Raw genomic sequence first — 9,661 nt, forward strand, 5'->3', positions numbered from 1 at the left:
GACACTGAAAGTACTTTATTTAAGCATGAAATCTTAATTTTTTCTCAGTATGTGAGTAAGTTTCTCATTTCCCATTTATTGGTTTCGTCAATTCTTATCGATTGACCTAAAAAAGTTTTCTGCGCCCACTCCAACTCCCATCATGCGTTCTTCTTTCTTTTGTTCTTGAATCAAGCATAATTTTCAAGAAGGATTTGTTCTTGATTGAAGCAATAAAAGCAAATACCGGAAATCACGTTTCAATCATACTTAAATTTAAGATTTCTTTTTCTAGTCCATGATTTAGGTTTAAATTTGTTTGATACGGTGCAATAGTCATCATTATAACTGTAACCACCGAATATAAATTACATTTTAAAGTCGCTTTATTCATTTATGAAATACCAACTGAAATTCGTATTAATATGAGGTTGCAGAGGGACTTGAAATTTTTTTATTGTGCATAAAAGATAATACATAGTTGTTCCCCGAGTAAAAACGGCCAAAATCCTGAATGACTAGTTTGGAACAGATTTTTTCGATACTGGTCGAAGATCCACTCAGAAGATCCGTTTCCTGATTTCCGTTAAAACTTGAAAGGTTTTTAGCACTCCTGCACACGCCAAGTCAATGGCCAACTTTTCCTGTCTACCACTCAATCTACTTCTTAAAGAACATTTTCACAGCCGCTCTTCCTTTCCTTTTTTGGAAGTGGCGACCACAAAGCAGCTTCCTTCCTCTTCGCCGGCAAAGTGTTCCATTTCCTTTGTGCCGGGAAAATTTGTGGGTCCAGAGTGGGCGGGGATACTCTTTAAGAGTGGCTGCCGCGGTTTTCACTTCCAAAGTCGAACGGCAAAGTTCAAACCGAGTATTTTCGATTTCGCCATTAATTAACGTTAGTAAATTAGCGGCTCAGGCGCAGACTGCATTGAAAACTAGCGATAGAGGACAGGTTCATTGATTTGCAATCAACGGAGGCCGCAATTGATTTATTCGACAATGGGATTAACTCCTGAACCTGCGCATAAAGATTAATCAAGAACAATAATAAGTACAATCACAAAATAAATTTAAAATCATGAAGAGATAACATGCAATAAAGAACAGTAAATTAACAATTTATTATCGTAGTTCAAGTTTTTTCAGTCAGGAGTTTGCAACTGCATAAAATATATTTATTCTTGATCAGCATCAACAGCCGAGTTTGAATTGTCACGTCTGGTCCTGTCCGTCCGCTTTTACGCAGACTTGTCTCTCAGATTTAAATCTATACCAAAAAAAATTCATAAAAAATATAAGCAAAATGATTTTGAAAAATTCTTTTTGTTGTTACTATTATTTTTGCTTGGAAAAACTTTTTGCATCAAAAAATTTAAGTTTTCAAGACGAGGAAAAAAGTTTTAAAAGTAGATTTTCACACAAATTAGTCCTTTTCAATAAGTACTGAATGGGTTAAGAAAAGTTTTGTATCATTAAAACGGCATTTAAATTGCCTTTCCATTGATGCCAAAGTTTACAAGAAGTAAGTTCAAATTATAAGTATATTTAACTTTTGTTTCGTCAAAACACTTATGCCGACCAGTGTATATGAGTTGGAACGGACCGGATTGGACAACCACATCCAATAGATTCTACAGATCTCATGATCAGAAAAATTATAGAAACGAAATAATATTTCCGTTGTTTTATACCCTTGCAGAAGTTATAATGATTTCAGTCAGAATTTTGCTACGCAGTGAAGGAGACGTTTCCGACCCCATAAAGTATTTCTGTATATTCTTAATCATCATCACTAAACCATCATTGCTAAAACGATAAACACGCAAGATAAGATTTCTCACAGTCCCCATTTTTAATTCTTTAGAAATCGATTGTTTCAGGAAATGCCCATTGAAAGGCGTGAGATGCATTTCCCGACGGACCGTCTGAAAAGCCATCAGGAAAATGTGGTTCATAGGAAACTTATAGTTTACAGATACAACAGCTGCCTCGGCCGATACTCAAACTAATGATAATCGAAGGCACCGGATGGAGGGCGGTGAACAACAGAAGTGACATTAAAGACACATCAGAATTCATCAAGCATCAAACTAATAGAAAAAGTTCTGACAGCAGCCGGCCCTGTTTCTAGTTTTTCCGGCTGTCCTGTCCTGTTTGCGTCCCGATTTGCTGCCACTCGTTTTCCATTTTTCTTTTCCTTTTTGCGGCCCCTTCAGCATTAAAGCTAAATATTAAAAACAATTGCAGACCTTAAGTTTCAATTTCTGTTGCACTTTCCAGGGCGGCACATAAAAATGATTTAAATGCAGGCGGTGAGCTGCATTATGGGCTTACTGGCCGGCTCCGTTTTTTTCTGACTGGGCACTCGGTGAGTGACAAGTTCCCTGCTCTGGGCCATGTATCAAGTTGATGGCTGCCCGGTGGCAAACAGCGGTGGCAACTTCGTTATGACCGTTAGCAGCTCTATTTTCCAGACACGGAATCCAACTCCAATCCACACTGGAGAAAAGAGTGCCTTTGTGTGGCTTTCGATGGGCTTATTGGGTTAAATTCCAAATCGGCATTGCAAATACGTTGTCACTCGAATTAAATTAAATTTTAATTTTAATCAAGTGTACACATTTTTAACAAGAAAGGAAGCTAACTTCGTCAAGCCGAAGTTTCTATATCCTTGCAGGTCGTTCCTGTAGGAGCGTTGTATGTTCAGAACATTCCGATATTTTGAAAACTAAACACAGAAATATTAAGACAATGTATGATTTAAATTTACTACTAAATTCGAAATTCCGAAAAATTAACTAAATTATATTCCCAAGATAAGAAGTCAACATGTTAAATAAATATATTTTGTATCACTCCTATGGCATCTATAGGATATAAATGTCCGATCCGGACTTATATAATACCTGCAATGGTAGAAGACGTGTCTTTCACTGCGTTGCAAACTTCTCACTGAATTCATTATACCCTCTGCAAGAGTATAAAAATTATCATTTTCTTTCATTTAAACTTATCTATTTTCGTCCAGGCTTGCATTTTGTGTGTAAGGGAATATGCGATTTGACAAATCTTCTTGTATTTAACAAGGCTAAGAGACGTCGAACTATGAGCTATAAATTCTTTAACCCTGTGTGTAAATTGAGGTTTCAAGTAGTGAAAAAAGCACACATTGCTTCAACAAAACTGACTTATATCGGTCAAGTCTTGTTGTTATCGGTCTTTGGCAAGAATAGGTCGAAAAGTATGTAATAGGTAAAAGAAACGCTGATTCTAGAGATTCCTGTGCAGCGCAAATTTGTTTATGGCATAGTGCTACGCCGAACCCACTCTTACGCCTAATGCTAGAATACAATTTTTAACTGGAATGTATTGCTCTCACTGAACGCTGATATCTCTATAAAGGCTAGAAAGTGGGGATTAACCATGTTACCATCGATTTTTCTTCGCCAGTTGGTGGCCTAAGTAATGGGTGTCTGATAGTCGAAGCACTCGACTTTATTGTTCTCTCTTGTTTTTCATAGGATTGACATAGGGAAATAAAAGAGTTAAATAGTAATTTAATATAAAAAACGATAATTATAAAATTACCATTTCAAGTTAACCTTACACCTTTTAAACAGTATTCGCATTGTCGACAGAAGATTCAATATCAATAAGTCGAGCAATGGCTCAGAGCGATTAAGGATGGATCTTAGAAATTGTTGTTTGCAGTGCTGCATCGTAAACCCTTATTGTTTATTTATTATTAAATTGATTTCAAAAACTATTCCGTCCTTATTAAACAGTTTTTTGAACAGCTAATTTCCCAACCCTAAAAGCACCCCGTGTACATTTCAATAATTTAAATCAAAAAATCATATAAAGGAACAGCCAACCTTTCACCGTTATCAGCAGCATCCGCTCACTTAATTTTTGAAGAGTGAATGGCATTTTCTCGAGTGCAGCTACTCCACTTCATGGACTCCAGAGCGAAGTTCACAGTGGAGAGGGCTCTGCACTCCATCTGCATACTTAATGCATTTTCATTTTATTTCATTGCTTTAGTTTTGACCAGGCCAACGGAGAAGGGGATCGGATAAAGTTGCATCGTCTGGTCCTGGACCACTTCTCCTTGGACTTAGACTTGGCCCGGACCCAGACCCAGACCCAGAACCAGACCCGTATCTGTATCTATATCTACAGCTTTATCTCCATCTGTATCTTTATCTGGGCCTCGCTCTGGCTATTTGCTTTACGGCTTGTCTTGTGTTTGCTTACTTTCATTTGTGTACTTGTGTTTCATTCGGTTAAGTGCTTCCTTGATTGTTTTGCCCGCGCCTTCTTCGTCTTCTTTATTTCGGACCTCCTCCTGCCGGGAACCATTTCGGGACTGGGGGACTGCAGTTTATGGCAAAGTTTTGGACTCACCCGGCTCCACGCAGTCCGCCATTCCGACCAGCTAGTGCGAGTTCTCTTGGCCACTTGTTAACAACATTGTTGGGGATTACGTCGGGTTTTTGACACCAATTGGCCGCCGAAGAGTCAATAAATATGTGCATTCCCATGGCTGGTGGTATCTGGGCTACATATAGTCGCCCGATTTGCATGGATTATCCACTGTGTGTGTGCAGGTCTCTTCCTCCTTTATAGCGCCACAGCCATTGACCATAAACATGCATCCTTTATGCATACATTATTTTAATGAATTATTGATTTTGTTCAATTCCATAACTTGGACGGGACACCTGATTTTAGTTCATCAAAATCGGAATACCCTTTTGGGGTTCTGGGTTTAAAGGCATATTCAAGACTTTAATTTTTGTTGCATAACTGAATGTATATTATATGGATTTTTTAAACAGTTTAAACTAAACTTTAAACTTCACAACTCATTAAATATTATAAAATGAATAAGAAATATATTTGTGTATTGTGCACAAGATTTACACAAATCTTTTTATTACTTTAATTCGAGGTAGTACCTTTTCCTATCCTTCATGCCGTAGTATTACCTTCTACAAAGAAAGCATCGAAAGCGTAACACTAGACAAGTTGCTCATAGGTTTCGGTGAGTGCGTGCTAGTGTGCGTGTGTCTATTTCCATATAATTTATAATGCTTAATTTCCATTCAACCCATTTTGGCATTGTGCGGAGTATCTTACGTATTGATAACTACTAACTGCCGTTGCCCCTTTCTTCCACTCTCCACTTAAGTGAGGGGGAATATCCCTTTTATTTCCTTTGCCCATTTGTGTGAGTGCGTGTGCGGGGGTGTGATTGGATGTGAGTGAGACTTTTGTGTGGTTTTGTGGCCTAAAATAGCACTTTGTTGGCCCCATCGAAAGGTTACCAAGTGAGGACACATTAATGGAAATAATGGTGTATCTATTCAATTATATCGAAGCCGTTACTTTGCTTTCAGGATCTCCGCTTTCGGGGGTCAGGTGCCTCCGAAAAAGTCCCAAACCCAAAAACTACGCACCAGTGTGTCCTAATGGATGACAAAAGCACTTTTATGGACATTTTATGTTAGTGCATATTATTTATTATATTAAAAATCCATTAGTGATTTTTGAAACTTGTGGTCGTCGCCAGCCACATCTTTTATTTTCACATTGATTCGCGTTTTCGGTTTCACTACGGTCCGGTTTGCCATTCAGTTTTAATTTTCCATTTACATTTTGACCCTGGTCGAGACCAAAGTGACGTCAATAAAACCGTCTGTCGCCATATTGTGGCCACTAATTGCATTTTGGTTAAGCCTGGATGGAGATGTGGCTTGGATTTTGTGTGGAGTGCGAGTTGGGGCTCTGTTCGCTGGGGATCTGGGTCTGGTACCGTTTTGCATCTTGCAGATTGCAAATTGCCTGCTGCACTTGATTTAAGCCAGACACGCCTACCCGTCCCACTTTTTAGCCCCAAAAAGGAACGGGGCACGGTGAACGGAGAGGAGTGCTCGGATGACAACGACAAAGTCGCGCCATTAATGCATAAAGTGGCAGAGATAAGTGCGAGAGCTGGGGGCGTGGTGGTGCTAGCTTTTTATGGTACTTTTCTCGGAACACCACTCCATGAGATCCATCTAACTGTTGCAGGGATTAAAGTTGCTTGCATAATTCCAGGCGCATAATGAAGCCGACTACAAAGAAACAAAGATGGCGGGTAACTAAAAGGCCAGGAAGCGCCATGAAAGAGAGGTTATAAGAAAAAAAACACCCCGACTAAGCTCTTCGATGTTATAAAAATGTTCCGAAGCCCAAAGAATGCATAATTAAAAACTCATATTTGTAAAGAATTTATTGTTGAATAAAAATATGGCCATTACATTTATCAACGGATATTAGTTGATCAATATTTTCGTTTCAGCATTCCTTTCTAAAGATACGAAAAAGTACATAATACTAGCGTAGTTGGATCCTCTAAGTCCATATCTCCACCCCCTCTTAAAAGCCAAGAAAACATTTGAGTAATGTGAATTATTCCTCACATTTCGCAGATCATCCGATGCAAATACTTGGCCTCTGGGCCGCCCTTTGGCTCCTTTGTCCTTTCACAATGGAAAAAGAGGGCATTTCAAATCCAATTTACTTAGTCATTCCACCAAAGAGGTCGGAAAAAGAGAAATCGGGTGGGTCAGTTCAATGGCCATTTGTATCCCGTTTCGGTTCGGTCGGTGTCTCTGTATCGGTCTCAGTGCATTAAGCCGTTTATCACGTTAAAAAGATTGGATACTCTAAGATGACCTGCGATTCGAGCACAAAGGATAAATTTACTGGGACAACACAGCATGGCGCGTTCCCTTGGTCCAGTTGGTATTGTGCGATTTAGGTTTCGAATCCAATGGCATAACAACAATAGTAATGGGGGAACTAAAAGAGCTCCGTAGATCTGAAGGGACCTATCCCGTTCTTAGGCCATCATATACCTAAAACATTAACAAGAAACCTATATGTATGGCTTAGTTGATTAGAACCTAGACATTTCGTTTTGTTTTCTTACAGGACATAAAGCTGAGCTACCCAGCAATCTATAGGAATCTATATTTTTAAAAGTGTCGCCTGTCATGTAGGAATCGACGCGCAGCCAAAGCCAGTGAAGCTACCCGAAATACTCGTCCAAAATTTAGGAAAACATGGAATACATTGCCTAAAATTGAGTACTAAGGCCATGATGGCATAAAAAATGGTGTCAATAAATGTATAGCTTTAGTCCATCAAATTTAAGGAATCAATGATCTGAAAAATAGTCTAATTAGGTACCCAAAAAATAACACTTCCCCATCACAAGTTTTTTGGTTAATGAAATTTTGTTCGTTTAACCAAATATGCATGTGTGTAAAAAATGTGGAGACAACGATTTTTTTATATCTGTAGGCATTTATTGCCTGAATATTTTATATAAGTTCGACTCCAATATTTTTTTAAGGGGCACATTTAAGTCAATAGTAACTTAAATTGTAGAATATACATATGCTAGCTTTAATTTTAAGAGAAAACAACCTTTTATTAAATGGAAATTTTACAACCAATCGTATAAAAATGGTAGTCATTCAAATTTTGATATCTATCTAAAATACTTAATATTTTTCAAGATAAAGGAGTCATGTTTAAATATTTCATTGCCGTTACCAAAGTGCCGTCAGTCAAAGTTTAAAATAACTTTGACTCTTCCGTATTCAATACAGGGGTGGAGAGAGAATCGTTAAATATGTGTCGTATATTTTGGAGTAAGGGAATGCTAAGTTTTTATCAAACGTATAATTTATTTACTAAAATTAAAAAAATTAACCGATTAAAAATGAAAAAGAAATAAAACACCCAAAATAAAATCGAGAATTTCAGCGCTAAGTCGTGTAAAATTTATATTGATGCACATTAGCGCTCTGCGATTTCTGGTGCCCCCCGATGGTGAACTGAAAACTATTTAGCTTATTTAATGTATGATACGATTTTAAACAACTAAATAGATTACCACTTAACATATAGAGTTGCACTTAACCATCAATTTAGTTTCAAAATGTGATTAGCTCAAAATTGGTACACCCAGTGCCTTTTAGCTATTATTTTTTTGACACTTAATTTATTTTTAAAAATCAAACTTGAAACAAAAAGCAATTTTCCCGAGCAATAATAAATATTTCAGAGTGCCCCCACCCTAAAGATATAGCTATCTGTCCCACATGGGCCCGCAGCTAATTGAGTCATATGTCAAGTTGAAATCGGGCAACTTTTTGCTGCAGAGGAGGCATCTTGCAATTCGCATTGACTGCCAACTAGGGAGCAATCTGCTCCTTTAATTTTAAGTTGCCCATTTGCCATAAAAAATGAATGCCTACCACGTCCAAGATTCCGCATATTTTCTGGTTCTGGGGGAGATATGGTCGTTAACCGGATTTAGCTGATGGGACAGGGGGCTTTTCGAAGGTTTTTAATTGAAAACAAACAAGACTTAATCCAACTTTTGATCTCCCGGCCACCTTTTGACCCACAGCCACCTCGCAGATTGTTTGCATGCGTGTCGCTGACGTTGACAGTTGGTGGGAGCGAGGGACTTGGATTTTAGGAGTGGCTTAGGGGGAGGCTTAAGTAGGGGGTATAGGGTTACAACTGGGGGCGGTGTATCTGCAGACAGTGAGTGTTTGCGGGTAGCCCAAAGTGGCCATCGAAAGTGAAATGCGAGCTGCGTACTCCACTGCCAAGGTGGCTCAGTTTTGGGTGGGGTTCGGGGGGTTCCAAAGGTTCCGAAGCGAAGCATAAAAGTGAAAAACAATTGAACCCTTGGGCAAAATTGGTTTTGACAATGTAAATAAATAAAACACAAGCATAAATATTTACTGCTGACGGCAGTTTCGTTAAGGGCTTAGGCTGCCAGGGTTTCAGAGGGGTCCTGAACCTTCGATGGGCGTCCGGGGGTCGGAAATGAGAGCCGAAGCGAGCGTAAGCACAGAGATTACAGGGGCTCAGCAAAGTAAATTTTCGAATGGGTTTTTCCAGAGCTCCCTCTGACCCCTAAGGAGAGGGGGTGCTAAGAGTTCGGAGGCGGAGCTGTTGTCAAAAGGATTTGCAGCTCGTTTCATCCCCAAGACCCCACACACCCAACCCTTTGGCCTTGTTAACCCCGAGTGCTTATATTTGATTGTGTTGTCGGGTCAATGGGGCAATAGGCAATACACTTTTAAAACTCAACTGGGCAAAGGTAAAGGCTCTTTTAAAGGGCTTTGTATTCGTCCTGCCGCCCTGAAGTCAACCAGCTCCTTTGTTGCTGGATAGACTAGCTCCTACTTAGCCAAAATTGGTATAATTATTCTCGACCAACAGTCGATGTCCGCAATGTAGTGCAACAATTGATATCAATGGTTGACGAGGAGCGCCTGAATGTATTATTAGATAGACGGACGTGAATACTACTACACAGAGAAAAACATAAAACTGATCATCTATCGGATTGATCATGTTTGTAATATCAAAATTAATTAGTTTTGTTTTTACTTTTATATTTATTGTATAGAAATGTATATTAAAAGCCCAAAAAATTAATTTAATTTATATATATTAAATAAATTTCAGGTTCATTATGATCTTGTTTCAAGGACTTAGCAAAAAATGGACGATCGTTTTGAGCCCGTAGCCTTGCGCCAGTGCCAAGGAGTCCTTCTCGTGTCCTTGGTAGATGAACCAGTTCGGCGTCCTGTCAAGTAATAGT

The sequence above is a fragment of the Drosophila suzukii genome, chromosome X (assembly GCF_043229965.1).
Source record: "Drosophila suzukii chromosome X, CBGP_Dsuzu_IsoJpt1.0, whole genome shotgun sequence".
NCBI classification, from domain to species: Eukaryota; Metazoa; Arthropoda; class Insecta; order Diptera; family Drosophilidae; genus Drosophila; species Drosophila suzukii.